The sequence below is a fragment of the Pagrus major genome, chromosome 3, assembly GCF_040436345.1.
Source record: "Pagrus major chromosome 3, Pma_NU_1.0".
Classification (NCBI taxonomy): Eukaryota; Metazoa; Chordata; class Actinopteri; order Spariformes; family Sparidae; genus Pagrus; species Pagrus major.
This window is the reverse complement of record NC_133217.1, coordinates 8,553,839-8,569,823: the sequence shown is the minus strand read 5'-3', so window position 1 is coordinate 8,569,823 and position 15,985 is coordinate 8,553,839.

The window sequence follows — 15,985 nt, the reverse complement described above, 5'->3', positions numbered from 1 at the left end:
AAATTATTGCCGAATCTGTGTTAAAGCAACACTAGGTAGTTTTTCGACCTTAAAATAATGTTTCTAAACTCAGTTAAGTGGTAGAAAAACGTATTGTTATTATTGTATTGTCTGAGGAGGCGAAGAAAAGAAAAAGAGAAAGTGATAGAACAGAGCCCGGACACAGATAAATACTGGACTAGCTTACACTCGGTGGAACTGAAAGAAGAAATGGGTTTCAAGACTGATGGTGACCTAGCCTAGCCTTGATGCTACTGGATTTGTAAGTCATATATTACATATATACATATTTATTATCTTACCGACTTTTACTTTGAGTTGATTTGTTGTTATGTGGTGTTCATTGGGGCACTATTTGTCCACAGTTTATAACCGTAATAAAGCCGGGAGATAATCTAAAGCTGTCCGTTTCGATAGCTTGCACGTTTTCATGTAGCGACTGTAAACGATGACTAACTTATTAAAACACTATGAACATCTTGTCTCGAAAAGTTGCAGATTCCTTAGTTCATGCAGATTATCAACTTAATTGTTGAACAGTGTGGTTGGGAGATAATGTTAGGCTATTGTTGTTATCGGTAACGTTAGCATGCTACTTACTGTTGTCGTACCGAGTTGGTTGTAGTTATTACACCAAACACAACGTGAACTTGCGATTGTATTCAGTAACTCCCGAAAACATAGTTACATTTTCAGACGTTACTAAACGCATTCATTTCACTCATTCATTTTTTCAGACGATTTCATGATTCGCCCGCTCCGTCAACAAATTCACGTGTATTCATTTTCCCCAGGGATGCTCATACAGCAACAGTATTTACGACACTGGTAACAGATAATTGCGCTTCTCAACCAGCTGGGGGTAGTAATGAGTCCAAACTACCTAGTGTTAGTTTAAGTGGCTCTTAATGAAATGTATGCATTTAATCCAAAAACATATTGATGCTTCTTAACAAAATAACCATATTTATGCTTTTAAAGTAAATATTTATATTGTATCTATTTTCCTTCTCTGGACTGTGGACCATCTTGGATTACACTGTAATACTGTTGCGGTAAGTGAAGACCAGTCATGTTCTACAAAGTGTTTTACCAAAAGAGTGTGTGCGTTTTTCTTTTTAGAAATATTATATCTGTGTTGGATGAACCTGGTAAGCATTGTATTACCTGTTTCACCCACATATTGCATTCCGCACTGTTTACGCTTTATCAGGTAGACACAGTTTTTTAAATGAACATTGCCATATTTGTGTGTTAGGGTTAAAACATTGTTATTTTGATGATGGCGCACCCAGGGTTGGTGCTGAAAAAATTCTCTGTGCCATTTAAGTCTGGAGTGAGAATGGCTGTGTGCAAATTCAGGGGCTGCAGCCTTCAAGGACGCGGCCTTTGCGGCCCACGGAGGCCGGGTCCTTCGGAGAGACCTTGAAGGCCGCGTCCACCATTGTTAAATTGGACGGTCCAGCCTTCGGAGTATTTCCTGGTTGCGTCACCAGGTGTTCATGCATTAAAGTCTGTTTTGGTTCAAATCTATCAAACGTGTACATTATTTGTGTGTGTACAATGTGTCAAATCTAAATTGAATTATCAACATTACAAAATAAACATTAACCCATTGGTGATTAACAACTATATTTACCATAGCAGTACCAGCGTCACGTATTTTAACTGAAAGTTAAACTTTGGAGGTTTTATAGTCTCTTGAAGTTTAACATATCTGGCGTTGGATGTTCAAATGAGTACAAACCGAGTATAAACCCATTACTTAAATTTAAATGTCATGTCTGCGCCACTTGATGTCGCCATTTTCTCTTGCTTCCTCTTCTGTTTCGGGACTGAGCAGCGGTGCGCAAAGGATCTTGGGATATGTGAGGCCGCGAAGGATAGTAGCGGTGCGTCCTCCTAAACGAGGGTGGGGAAGGCTGCATTTGTGGGCTGCATGTGGAGCAGCCTTCGAATTTGGACAGCCTTCGCGCAGCGTTGTGACGTAATTGGCCTTCAAATGCGCCCTTCGTGGGCTGCAGCCCCTGAATTTGGACACAGCCACAGTGTTTTAATTTTCAGAGTGGCCTTTTATTGTGACCAGCCTAAGGCACACCTGTGCAATATTCATGCTGTCTAATCAGCATCTTCATATGCCACACCTGTGAGGTGGGATGGATTATCTCAGCAAAGGAGAAGTGCTCACTAACACAGATTCAGACAGATTTGTGAACAATATTTGTGGGAAATGGTCTTTTGTGTATATAGAAAATGTTTTAGATCTTTGAGTTCAGCTCATGAAAAATGGGAGCAAAAACAAAAGTGTTGCGTTTATATTTTTGTTCAGTGTATATTGGTATAGAGACTGTCTAAATCCATTGTAAATAAGAATGAGCTTAAAGGGATGGGAATTTGTTTAACCTTTTCTACAAAATCATATGTATCTTTGATATAACCGGCATGCTTCGTCGAGAGCGGATTAAGATGAAAATCAATGAACTCAGCTGTATAGTAGGTTTCACTGCTGCAATCAGACACAATGGGCTTGGCTCCCTGGAGGGATTTCCCCTGGTTTGCTCCACTTAGAAGGGTCCTCGTGGATTTTAGGCAGCATATAAAAAATTCTGCGTCTAGGCTCCCAGAATATATGTTTTTTTGTTTGTTATTGATACATTTTTTACTATATAATGATTGAATAATCTTATCAATAAGTGGTATAGTATCTCTATAAATTGGCTTTATCAATTTAGAATAATACGTTTTATCATGTAATTGTCTATATCCTTCCCACAGGTATTGTTCCCTATGCATAATAACCACTGCACTACGTTTATCAGCTGGTTTGATAATATTTTTGTTATTGCTCAATGAAAAGAGTGCTTCAAATTCCCCATTGGTAAAGTTCTGTTTAACCCAGCCAATTTTGTCAATTAAAGCAGTGATTTCAGGAGGCAGGGTTAGGTTTGGGGAAATTGATACCCCCTCCCGAAGGAGAAGGCGGTGCACTCTCCATCCACCCTTGAGACTACCCGTAATCCTGGTCACCCACCTTAATTGGAATATAGGCTATAATGAACTGATTGGTTATTAATAAAACTATAATTACGTTATATGTATGTATATTATTTGCCCCACTTTGACCATCACATGTGCTAAGGCATCATATGCTGCAGCCCGTGTCCTCAGATCTTGAGCATCACATGTGCTGCAAGCCGTAGCGTTTTTCCACAGCCAAATCCTAAGTGTGGCGCTCTGTGCAGTGCCCCTGGGCGGCCACAGGAGGGGGCAAAGACAGCCATGCAGACAGCCAGACTTGCAGGCAGGGTCAAAGGTCAAAGCTCTAGGTATTCAAGGAGTATCTCATTTTTCTTTAGGAGTGGGTTCTAGACTAACAGAAACTTGTGATCTGTGGTCACTTATCTCCATCTAGTGGACAAAACAAGCCATTGAAGCCACCTTAGGAAGTGACCACCATTAGACTTACACTCAATTAAAAAGCAGTGATTTTGACCTCAAGTCAAATGGAAATGTAATCAATGGAACCCAAAGACTTAGCAGAAGTAAAGTGTTTGTTTCATCTTGGACATTTCCTTTGGTTCTGTAGGCACGTCCAAACTATTCTACAAAGGGCCGAGTGGCTGAAGGTTTTCTTTCCAACCAAGCAGCAGCACAACAGACTTGACTCATTTCATCAGCTGATCTCAGACAGCTGATTGGTCAGACTGTGTGGTCTTGGTTGGAGGAATAACCTGCAGCCACAGGGCCCTTTTTGGAATTGTTTTTGACATGTCTCTGGTAGAATGAAATGCATTCCATGGCGCCTGCCCCCCTTTCTCTGTCTTAAGCATTTATTTATTTGGTTTTTTTTTTCTTGTAGCTGCTATATGGCAATAAATTTCTTCATCCTTGTGACAAAGAGCACATCGTCACCTGGCTTTGCACACATGGCACCACGCACTTTGGATTGAGTGTGACTACATATGCACTTTAATAATTGCACAGACCCTTTAAGAGGAGCAACAGCACTTTATTGGAGATTTGCAAAATACATTTTAACACATTGCTTTTTTGCGCATTTGTATGGATATGTTTACCGTATTTATCGAGTGTTGGTCGCCATGTTTATTGTCCTTTGTCGGGTCTTGGGTTTGCTGGTGGGTGCTGTGTGGGCCACGCAGCTCCACCTAGAGCAGAGGAACATAGGGTTAAATGTGCATATTAAATGTGTTAATTGCTTAAACAAGGAGCTAAGCTAAGAATGTGTATTGTGTTGCTCAATAAGTATGCATTGAATAAGTCAAGTGCATTGTGTACTCACCAGTCTTTTGTCTTCAGGGTGTGCAGGCAAAAGGCTTCCCCAGGAAACAGACACCGCTTTTATAGTTTTGGGGGCAACCAAGTGTAAATTGGTGTGGGGGTGGTGGATGTGTGTATTGTATTTTAGTAAATGTAATATGAAGTGGATATGTGTATTTTCTTTGTTAGTGGAGGTAAATGAGGGTGTGTATTAAGGTTACCGATTATGTGGTGTAAATACAGGAATAAAAATGGGGGGTTAAACATGTTGGTAGGCAGTGGATCCCAGTGGATGGAATCTTCCAGGGTCATTAGCTGTGACACCCTATAAATAGGTGCCATTTTGACAACCTGTGTGACGTGGTTCTGATGTGTCTATGCTGTTTGCTGAAATGGATGAATAAAGAACTACCTCTGTGACCCACCTCAAACCTGCCTGTGGATCATTCTTTGCTGTACCTTCAGCCGTAATTGTGTTCCTTCTCACAATCCTCATGCCTGGTGATACAATTATCCCATATATCATTATGGAACGTTTCACATGCAGTGCGCATTTTATGTATGCCCTTTTCCTGCAGTAGCAATGTTTAAAGCCTTTGTTTCTCAAATGAGTTTAAGAAAAGACAGTGCCTTTGTGTTTTTCACTTTTTTTGTAACCCTTTCTATGTCAATCTAATGTTAACAAGAGAGGCAGGCAGGCAGGCAGGCAGACTCATTTCTTGAATTTCCCTCGGGATAAATAAAGTATCTATCTATCTAGACAGACGCTTAGTCCTAGACTTCAACTCAGATAAACTGTTGTGATATGTGGTCACTTGCCTCCATCTAGTGGACAAAAGAAGCAATTACACTTACAAACCATTAAAAAGTAGTAGTATTAAAAAGTAGTCACTTTGACCATCAATTCAACACAAAGACTATAGTTAGCAGAAGGAAAGTGTTTCAGTATTTTATCATGGACATTGCCATTGTTTTTTTTGTACTGTATAATAAAATGCATTCTATGTTGCCTTTCCCATTCTGTCTAAAGCAATAACTTATTTATTCATGTAGTCCTTAATTTTTTTGATATATATTTATATATATATATATATATATATATATATATATATATATATATATATATATACATATATATATATGTATATATATATATATATATATATACATATATATATATATATATGTTGAAATTATTTATATGGCAATGAAATTGGTCATCCTGATGTCTGGTGATTACAATTAGCCCATATATCATTAAGGAATGTTTCACATGCATAATTTTATGCGTGACTTTTTACTGCGGTAACTTTTCAATGTTTAAACCCTTTGTTTCTCCAATCAACAAGTTTAAGAGAAGACCCTTTTCGTAACCCTTTCTAGGTCTATCTTATGTTAATAAGACTTCAAGGTGTTGTCCTTTGTAGCAAAAACATTTATTTAACACATGACGCTAAACTACAATAACAACAACAAATGAGTTAACACTAAACAGCAATGAACCAATGCAACACAAGCCAATAACAGGCAGTCTTCACAGCATCCCAACACAGGTCTTTTTTTTAGTCGTCCAGCCAATCTAGGTCCATGCCTTTGCCTTTGAAGGACGACCGTCTGACACCGTAGTCCCAACACAGCTCCTCGTTGACGGCTATGTCTCTCGTGGCCAAGAAGAGGACAATGTCTTTGGGTCCGTCCGGAAAGTTCAACTGCGTTACCACAGGCTGCACATTGAAGGCCTTGCCCGAATGATTCAAGCGCCTTCCAAAGGTGTCCTTGCCGGGGTGACACTCGCAGGGGAATGTCTGGGAGTCGACGAAGAGCTTGGTTCCAAGCCTGCCCTTGATGAAGAAGAGGTAGCACATCGCTCCCTCCTCCATTTCGTCCGGCGATGGGAAAAGGAGAGGCAGTCCTAGTGAGACACTAAGCAGCTTTTCACAGACAGCATACAGTATCTGTTTGACAAAGACAAAGCCAGTGCCTACTGGCGACATGCAGCACACGCTTTTCCAATTGCATGCGCCTCCACTTGTGGTAATAACTCCGCTGATCTCCAAATCCGGCACTGACAATGTCATCTTTAGAGGGCGCGAGGGCACCGACCGTTACAGGGAATTCTTTTAGGTAGGCGTCCCATTCGTCGTCAAATGGCCATTTCGCTGACGCAGAACTGCAGGAAGAGAAAAGCACACATAGCAATCAGGCAGTTGTGAAGTCGGATGTGTTGACGTCAGCACTGAAACTGACAATGTTTACCTTTGGTCCCGGGAGGACGTCCCCGGCGCCTCGGCTGTACCGGACGGCGGATTCGAGCCGAGGAGGAGAGGGGAAAAGAAAAACAGGGACAGAGAAAAAGGAATTTTTAAGTCAGAGCTTATGTTCAGTGGTTGCAATATGCCTTGTCTGACGTGAAGAACAAACCAACTAACAATACTAGCACTAGTAATTACCAGTATATGGTCGTGTGACCATGCGACAACTGCTCGCCCGTTTGGAGCCTATGGCACGCCTCCTCCATCCAACCCTCTGCCATCTCCAGCAGACGCTGGTGCTCAGACCGGACCTTCCCCCCGATAGATAGATATATATACTTTATTGATCCCAAGCTGGGAAATTAAAGTGTAGCAGGAGCATTACACACACAGACAATGACAACACAATGAAATAAAAAGAATGACCTAGACATATTAACATAGCAATATAAAATGTAATATAAAAATGTATATATAAAAAAATATGTATAAAAATGTATAAATAAACAGTATTGACGTGTAAATAAGCAGTATTGATTGTGGTGCAAAATAAAATATAAGGTGCAGTGAACAGATAAGGTGCAGTGAACAGATAAGGTGCAGAACAGTGTACAAACATATAAAGTGCGTAGAGACTGTATGTTATTACCAGAGTTTTAGCTGTTATTGTACAGTGTGATGGCATGTGGCAGGAAGGATTTCCTGTATCTGTCCCTTCGACAGCGGAGCTGAAGCAGCCTGTGAGATAAGGTACTCCGCTGTCCGTCTACTGTGTGATGGAGAGGGTGCTGATCATTGTCCATGATGGATAAAAGTTTCTTCAGCATTCTCCTCTCCACCACGGTCTCAAAATAGTCCAGCCTGAGACCAAGTACGGGGCCAGCCTTCTAGCAAAGAAAATAGCGCTGGCAACAACAGACTGGTAGAAGATCTCCAACATCTTGCTGCACACGTTGAAGGATCTCTGCTTTCTCAGGAAATAGAGTCTGCTCAATCCCTTCTTGTACATTGCCTCAGTATTAGTTTTCCAGTCCAGTTTGTTGTCGATCACCGCTCACAGGTACTTGTAGTCGTCCACCTCTTCCACCACCTCCCCCCTGATCCGTAGTGGCTGTGAAGGCATCTTCTTCCTCCTGAAGTCAATCACTATCTCTCTGATCTTGTTGACATTCAGTGTCCTGTGCTCCCCCTCCTCTCCCTCTCTTATACACCAGACTACAGCTGAGTCGTCAGAAAACTTCTCCAGGTAACACGACTCAAAGTTGTACTGAAAGTCAGTGGCGTATAAGGTGAAAAGGAAGGAAGAAAGCACAGTTCCCTGTGGAGCTCCTATATCACTGACCACCACATCAGACAGGACATTGCCCAGACAGACGAACTGTGGTTTGTCTGTCAAGTAGTCAGTAATCCAGGAGCTGACATGCATCACAGATTCATAAAGGCAATGTACATTTGAGACATACAAAAAAAAGGGTCACCTTAAATGTTAATCAAATCATGAGCATAACCAACCTCGGCTCTGCACCCTGCACACCCTCCACTGGTTCACCAACGACAAAGAACCCTTGTTCTTGAGGTGGTCAACCAGCGACCGGCGAGACGCCTCATCCGGAACCACGGAGGACATTTCCTGGTAGTCCCAGCATCTACCAACCCTCGTCCACTCTCTCTGAGACTGCTTTGCCCAGTTCAATTCGGCATCCCGTTCTTCCGCCGTGTAGTCCTTCATGCACGCCCTCCTAAGGTGGACGGACAGTACACTGTACCCCCTTTTGCACTGTAGGCAATACACCAGTCGCCTGTCAGGGCCCTCCCTTCCAAAACAGAGGTGTGAGAGAGAATACATTCATCAGATATCGGCATATGCACTACCTTCTCCCAATTGTAATCAGGTGAAGTCTATAGTCACAAGCACATGCGTCTTCTTACTTACATCTGTCACAACCAATTGCAGAGACTTGCGTTATCTGTGAAAACACAACGCACGCACGCACACAAAGTTAAAGAAAGAAAAAACTTGACGCAGAAGCCAATTAAACAGTTTTCCAATCGTCCTCCCCCCCACCCTCCCCTCCTTTACATTGAATAAAATCCAAAAGTAACACCATAAAGTAGCAATTAAGTTGATGCTGATGCAAATTAAGGTAACATCTTACGTCTTACATCTGCAAATTAAATGTTAGAACAATGAATAGTCCTCTTACCTGCTCTCGACGGATTGGCCCTCAGCTCCGTTCTCAACTAGCTTTCAACAAGCCATCTTCGGACTGGTCTCCTGAGCCATCTCCAGACTCATTTTCAGAGCCACCTTCGGAGTCGACTCCGGGGCCATCTTCGGAGTGGTCTCCGGAGCCATCTTCGGAGTGGTCTCCGGAGCCATCTCCGGAGATGTCTGTGGTGATTCCTCTGTTGCCTCCCCTTTGGAGCCATCCCTCTGCCGGGGCCATCCCTCCACCTGAGATGTCTCCAGAGCCATCGGTATGGGCAGGAGAAGGCACTCTGCTGGTGCCTGCCGTCCAGAGCCATCCCTCCACCGGAGCCATCCCTCCACTGGAATGTGCTCCGGAGCCCTCTCGGGATGCATCCCTGGAGCTATCTCCAGAGCCATCTCTGGAGTTGTCTCCGGAACCTTCTCCGGGGACGACTCAGGAGGCGGGGAGGAGGTGATGGCAATGTTTTTGCCTCTCACAAACTACGCCGAGGAGGATCCCTATTCATCTCTGGAGTCGTCTCTGGAGATGTTTCCAGGGTCGAACCCATCTCCAGAGACGGCTCCAGATTTGGATTTTGGAGTAAGTAGATAATTTTTTAAAAAAAAATAATTTTCAATGTTAATGTTTCAGTTTCAGTTTTAAAATCGTTGATTTATAAGTTTTAAAATTGTTCGTGTATATACTGTTTATAATAAAATATTGTTAAAATGTGTGTAGTGTGTGATTTATTTGAATCCATAACAAAATTACAATTTATATCTTAATAAATACTTACCTTTAAAATATTTAATACAACCTGAAATAGTGAAATTCATACTTACCCTACTTGTTAAAATTACAATACATACTTACCTTTAATTGACAAAAATATATTAATACTTACCTTAGAAATATTTAATACAACTGGCAGAGTCCATGTGGAGGTATCTAACTCTAACTAACTACATCTAACTATAACTAACTATATCTAACTTAACTAACCCTATCTAACAATACAAAAATCTAACTATACAAAAACAAGAAAGGAAGCCAATGCTTGTAAAACAAAAAAAAAGCAGTTAGAATGAGGCAACACGAAGTGAGGTGGCCAATCAGAGGCCGGTTAAGGTCAAAGGTCAAATGGGAATCAGGGTTAGCGTTTGGGAGCATCGCCCGTGCTGCAGGACGTAGCGGTGTGTGGAAGTTATCTCTTGTAAAAATGACTGACACTGACTTCTCGTGGAGGCTCTTTTATTTTCAGGTCTTCTGTGATAAACACGCAGTAACACACTGGGTTGCCGGAACTACTTTCACAACGGCTCTGTGTAACCTGTGAGACTCAGATCACTGCGCATGGAAGCATACACAAAACAGTCCCTTATTACTACACTTACATGACATCTCCCCTCTTTTGAGTCGTAGACATGTATGTAAACAATAAACAACACCTGCAGTCTTTTCTTAAAGTAAGTAAACAACAGAGGCAGGTCAATAATAGGAGAAGATAGCAATTAACCCATAAGTCCAATTAACCTTCAGTATTAATCAGCAGAACACTCAGTAACTTGTAGCATATTAAATGATGCTTCACTTGTAAGCCTTTTTTTCTTTTAACAAGGCAGGAAAATACTGTAACACTACTGTAACAAGAATAACAACAACAGTGCACATCAACATTCACTTTTTCTTTTCCCTCTCTGAGGTGATGGGGTAGACTGCCCATTCACCTCCATAGCTGCTGGAGATTATTCTGCTCCATTTGTTAGCAAGCTATGTGTTAAGTAAATACAAAGTCTTTGAATCTATCAGGAGGACGGATGACTCCTCTGGAAGTCACCTGAGCCTGATCATGTCCCCCAGGCTCCACTGGTACAGTCTCTCTGACAGGTGAATCTGGTTGTGAGCACAGGGGTGATGGTGGTTGTTCACTCGCCTGCGTGGTCTCTGTCTCATCTGGCTGTTGAACAGGGAGGAAGGTTGAGCGCAGGTGGCGCCTGTTCCTCCGCAGTGTTCCACGGTCCGTCTGGATCAGGTAGGACCTTGGTGTTGTGTGTGGTTGTTGGACTGTCCCTGCTGTCTCCCATTTTGACTCTCCGTCGAGTTTCACCACTTCTCTCTCCCCTCTTCTGAGAGGTGGGAGTGCTCTGACACCGTGGCGCCTGTTGTAAGTGCGTCTGTAGTTCTCCTTCGCCTTGGCGTCAGCTTTACGCACCTTTGTGAAGTCAGGCCATTTTGGGGCGAGGACTTTGTCAACTGTGGGCAGAGTTGTCTTAATCTGGCGGCCCAACATGAGCTGTGCAGGGCTAGCACCCGTGGCTTGTAGCGGTGTAGCTCTGTAACTCATAAGAGCCAGGAACGGATCGGCCTGTCGAAGAATCTTTTTCGCCGTCTGAATGGCCCTCTCAGCCTCACCGTTGGACTGGGGGTAGTAAGGGCTGGAGGTGATATGTTTAAAGTCATAAGCAACAGAAAAGCTTTGAAATTCCTTACTAGAAAACTGTCGGCCGTTGTCAGTGTATAGCTCATCTGGACACCCCCACCTGGCGAAGATGTTCTTCAGACGCGCACAGGTGGTCCCACTGGTCATGTCGGGTAAGTGCGCTATTTCCAAGTAGCGAGAAAAATAGTCAATGACAATCAGGTAGTTTCTCTTTTCATACTCACAGATGTCGGCTCCGACCTTCTGCCATGGCCTTTGAGGTAGCAGTGTTGTCATCAGAGGCTCCTTCCTCTGTGTCGGTCTGATTTGCATGCATTCAGGGCACTTTGTCAGCAATTCTTGGATCTCCTTCTCTAGTCCGGTCCACCACACACTCATTCGCGCCCTCTCGCGACACTTAGTGATGCCCTGGTGCCCGTCATGCAAACGGTGGAGTATGTCACCTCTCATACTGTGTGGGATAACAATTCGATCTCCATACAACAGAAGTTCCTTTGAGGTTGACAGGCTGTTACCCCATTGGTGATATGCTCTGGCCTGTACTGGGACGCTGCCCACATGCTTTGGCCACCCATGTGTCACCAATTTACTCACCACCTGGAGGTCACGGTCAGTGCTCGTCTCTCGCTTGATCCACTCCAGCTTGGAGGGCGACACTGGCCATGCTGCGTGAGCTGCATCTTCAAACACTGAAACATCACAGGTTAGTTCTGATATTTCACTCTGTATTACAGTTAATGGTTGTCTGGACAGTGTGTCAGCTACTGTCAATGTTTTCCCTGGCACGTACTCTGCAGTGGGGTTGTATCTCATCAGACGCATAAGCAGGCGTTGGCATCTCAGGGGAACCATGTCGAGGTCTTTGTTGTTGATCAGTGGGGCTAGTGGTTTGTGGTCGGTGTGCACTGTGAAGCTGTCTAATCCGTACAGGTAGGTGGAGAATCTCTCGCAGGCCCAAACGACCGCCAAACACTCTTTCTCTATCTGCGCATAGCGCCGTTCTGCATCAGTCAATGTTCTGGAGCAAAAAGCTACGGGTTTCAGTCCCTCGGCATGGCGCTGTAGCAGTACGCCACCCAGCCCGAAGCTACTTGCGTCTGCGCTCACTATTGTGGGTTTGTTTACATCATAGAATGCAAGTGTGGGTGCTGTGGAGATGAGTTGTTTCACCTTGTTGAAAGCGTCGACTTGTGCTGCGTCCCAGGTCCACGCCGCGTCAGTTTTCAGCAGGTCGTTGAGGGGTTTTAATGACGTCTGACAGGTTGGGCAAGTATCTACCCAAATAATGAACCATACCCAGGAACCTCCGGAGGCCTGGCATATCATTTGGTGGCTGTAGCTCTGTGATGGCACTTACTTTTGAGGGGTCAGGGCGGATGCCCTCTTCATCGATGAGGTGTCCCAGGTAGTTCAGCTGCTTTTGGCGCAGGCGGCACTTTTTGTCATTGAGCTTCAAGCCTGCCCTCTCCAGAATCTGCAGGACATTCTGGAGTCTCTCTTCGTGCTCTTTCTCATCCCTGCCATGGACGAGAATATCATCCATGTACACCTCGACCCCTTCCTGGCCTCTGAACAACACCGACATCTCCCTCTGAAAAATCTCCGGTGCACTGGAGATCCCAAACGGGAGCCGCTTGAAGAAATACCTCCCCATGGGAGTGATGAACGTGGTCAGCTTGGCTGTTTCCTTCTCCAGCGGGATTTGCCAGAAGCCGCTAGCCGCATCGAGCAAGGAGAACACTCGGGACTCGGCCAGCCGTGGCAGTATGTCATCTATGGTAGGTAAGACTTACCTCTCCCTTTTAACTGCCATGTTCAGTTTCTTTAAGTCAACGCAGATTCTCACATCAGCTCTTCGTTTGGGGACCGGGACCATCGGCGCGCACCACTCCGTTGGTTCTGTTACTTCTTCAATGACGCCACACTTCACCATTCTCTCCAGTTCAGCTTTAACTTTAGGGAGCATGGGTGCGGATACTCTCCTCGCAGTGTTCACGCTGTACGGTACAGCATCATCTCGCAGACATATTTTAACGGGCTTTATCTTCAAGATGCCCACATCTGTATCAAACGTGCCTTGGACTTCATCCACTCTTTTCACTAGTCCCATAGCCACTGCGACGGCTCGGCCCAAAAGGTTGCTGCAGCTGTTTGTTTTGACGACATGTATGATGAACTTGTATTGCCTGCCTTTGTATTTTGTTAAAGCTGTGAACTGTCCCAAGCCATCAAGTTTCCCCCCTGGGCTATCAAAGTCCATGTCATCGCTTGCTAACTGGGGTAGGTATCTCAGCTTGTGGTAGGTTTCATCTGATATCACACTGGTGTCAGCGCCCGTATCTATCTTGAAGGTCACAGGAGTGTCTCTGATGGTTAGTTTAACAGTCCATGGTGTATCAGTGTCTGCAATGTAGGTGTACTTTGTTTTGATCTCACCTAGAAAATGTCTGCCACTGTGATCAGCCTCCTGCCCAACTGTGGTTACTTCGTTCACTCTAGCAGAGCGACACACAACAGCGAAGTGCCCAGTCTTCTGGCAGTTCCTGCACTGTGCATTTCTGGCTGCACAGGCTGCATGTTTGGGGTGATCCTTACCGCACCTGAAGCACTTGATCTGTTTCCCCTCTCCGCCGCGGTGTCCCGGACCCGCGGTGTGGAAACTGCTGCGTCTTTTCCCCCTTCCTCTGTGTGGATGAGCGGGAGTCCCGCGTGCATGCGGTCGAGCCACTTCGCTGAGGTAGCTAGCATCGGCGGAGCTAGCTTTAGCCTGCTGGCTTATTTGCCCCTTTACCTGCTCCGACTGTCTCACAATCTCCACTGCTCTTTCCAGTGTCAAGTCCGCTGTCAACTGTAGTTTTTCCGATAACTCCTTGTCCACAATCCCGATGACCAGTCTATCTCGAATGTTCTCTATGTTCGACGGACCGAACTGGCAGGTCTCGGCTAGCTCGTAGAGGGTACGGATATACTCCTCCGCCGATTCACCGTGCTTCTGCGCTCTGAGATAAAAACCAGCCCTCTCGTGGATAACATTCACTTTCGGGACGAAGTAGGTGTTTAACTTTTCCAACACAGTTTCATAGTCGTCCTCATCTTCGTCTTCCGTGAACACAAAAGTATTGAACACTTGCTCGGCCTCCTTGCCAAGTGCATAGAGCAGCGTGCTAACCTGTACATCCCCAGCTTCCAGGTTTAGCTTCGTAGCCATGCGATACCTTTGAAAGCGTTGCCGCCACTCCGGCCACTGCTCCGGTCGAGTAAAGTCCAGTTTCTCGGGAGGATTAAACTTCGCCATGATCCACGTCCGAGTCGCCTTACTTCTGACACCATGTGGAAGTTATCTCTTGTAAAAATGACTGACACTGACTTCTCGTGGAGGCTCTTTTATTTTCAGGTCTTCTGTGATAAACACGCAGTAACACACTGGGTTGCCGGAACTACTTTCACAACGGCTCTGTGTAATCTGTGAGACTCAGATCACTGCGCATGGAAGCATACACAAAACAGTCCCTTATTACTACACTTACATGACACGGTGTTTCACAGGCAAGACCTAAGTGTGGCACTCTGTGCAGGGGGGCAAAGACAGACAGACGAGGCAGCATAGGTGCTGGAGCCCGTCTCCTCAGGTCTCGCATCACCTGTGCTGCAGGCCATAGCGGAGAGCTGTAGGATAAGAGGTTTTAGCAGGAGTGCACCCCGGTGCAAGACATTTTTGATGAATATCTTTTGACAGGAAGGTGCCAGAGGGATGGGAGGCAGGGTTAGGGTTAGGGGGGGTTAGGGTTAGGGTTAGGATAAGAGGGTTAGGGTTAGGGGTTAGGGTTAGGGGGTTAGGTTAGGGTTAGGGTTAGGGGTTAGGGGTTAGGGTTAGAGGGTTAGGGTTAGGGTTAGGGGGTTAGGGTTAGGGTTAGGGTTAGGGGATGGGGAAAAATCCTGTCTCCTGTCGGAGGAGGAGAATCTGTCCCGCCCCCATCTGGGGGCTGGGACTTCATCCCTCCTCCAGTCAGAGACTGGTGGGGCTCTCTCCGTCCACCCATCTCTTACGTCCTCATCCGGGTAGCGCGCCGGCCGGCGTCGCCCATCCCTCCGGACCAGGGTCCAGTCGTCCCGGTGCTCCGCCATCCGGCTCTCTGAGCACCTCGTTTTAGTTTCTTTTCTGAATTAGTTTCTTTTCTATAAAAATAACAAACCAAAAAAAATATACACAAATATAGTTTTTTAAGAAAATTGTTTTTTAAAAATTAAAATAAACAACAAAGGAAGGTGTGTCCTGGGCGGCAACGTTTCGACCCTCTCCGGGTCTTCCTCAGGCCTCTCTGACACACAAAATAACTATGGCTGTAGGTCTGGCTGGCAAATAATGCGTCCTGTGCAAGAACCCAGTGAGCAACTGAGCTCTCCTATGGTGCTCCTCCTTTATATAGGTTCTGTTTGCTTCAATTAAAATTTGGTGTTCCTAATTCAATTCGGTAATGTACTTTTTTTGCACTTGGTTTTTCCTCTCTGTGCCACTCCCTAATTAACCTATCCTCAAATGAATTATATTTATGTGTTCCCCCAAATGTCCCCTACCCATCCATGGAATCATATTTATGAAATTATTAATTTTAATATTTATCATAAACTGTATTTTTGCCCACTATATATATGAATTAAAATGTTTTAACCACTACTAATGTGTTCTCCCAATTGTCCTCTAATCATCCATGGAGTTATATTAATTTAATTTATAATTTTTAATAATAATTAAGTATTTATAATTATGTCCCAAATACCCATAAATTGGTCCCTGTTTGGGCTAGGGTTTGGAAAAGGGGAGG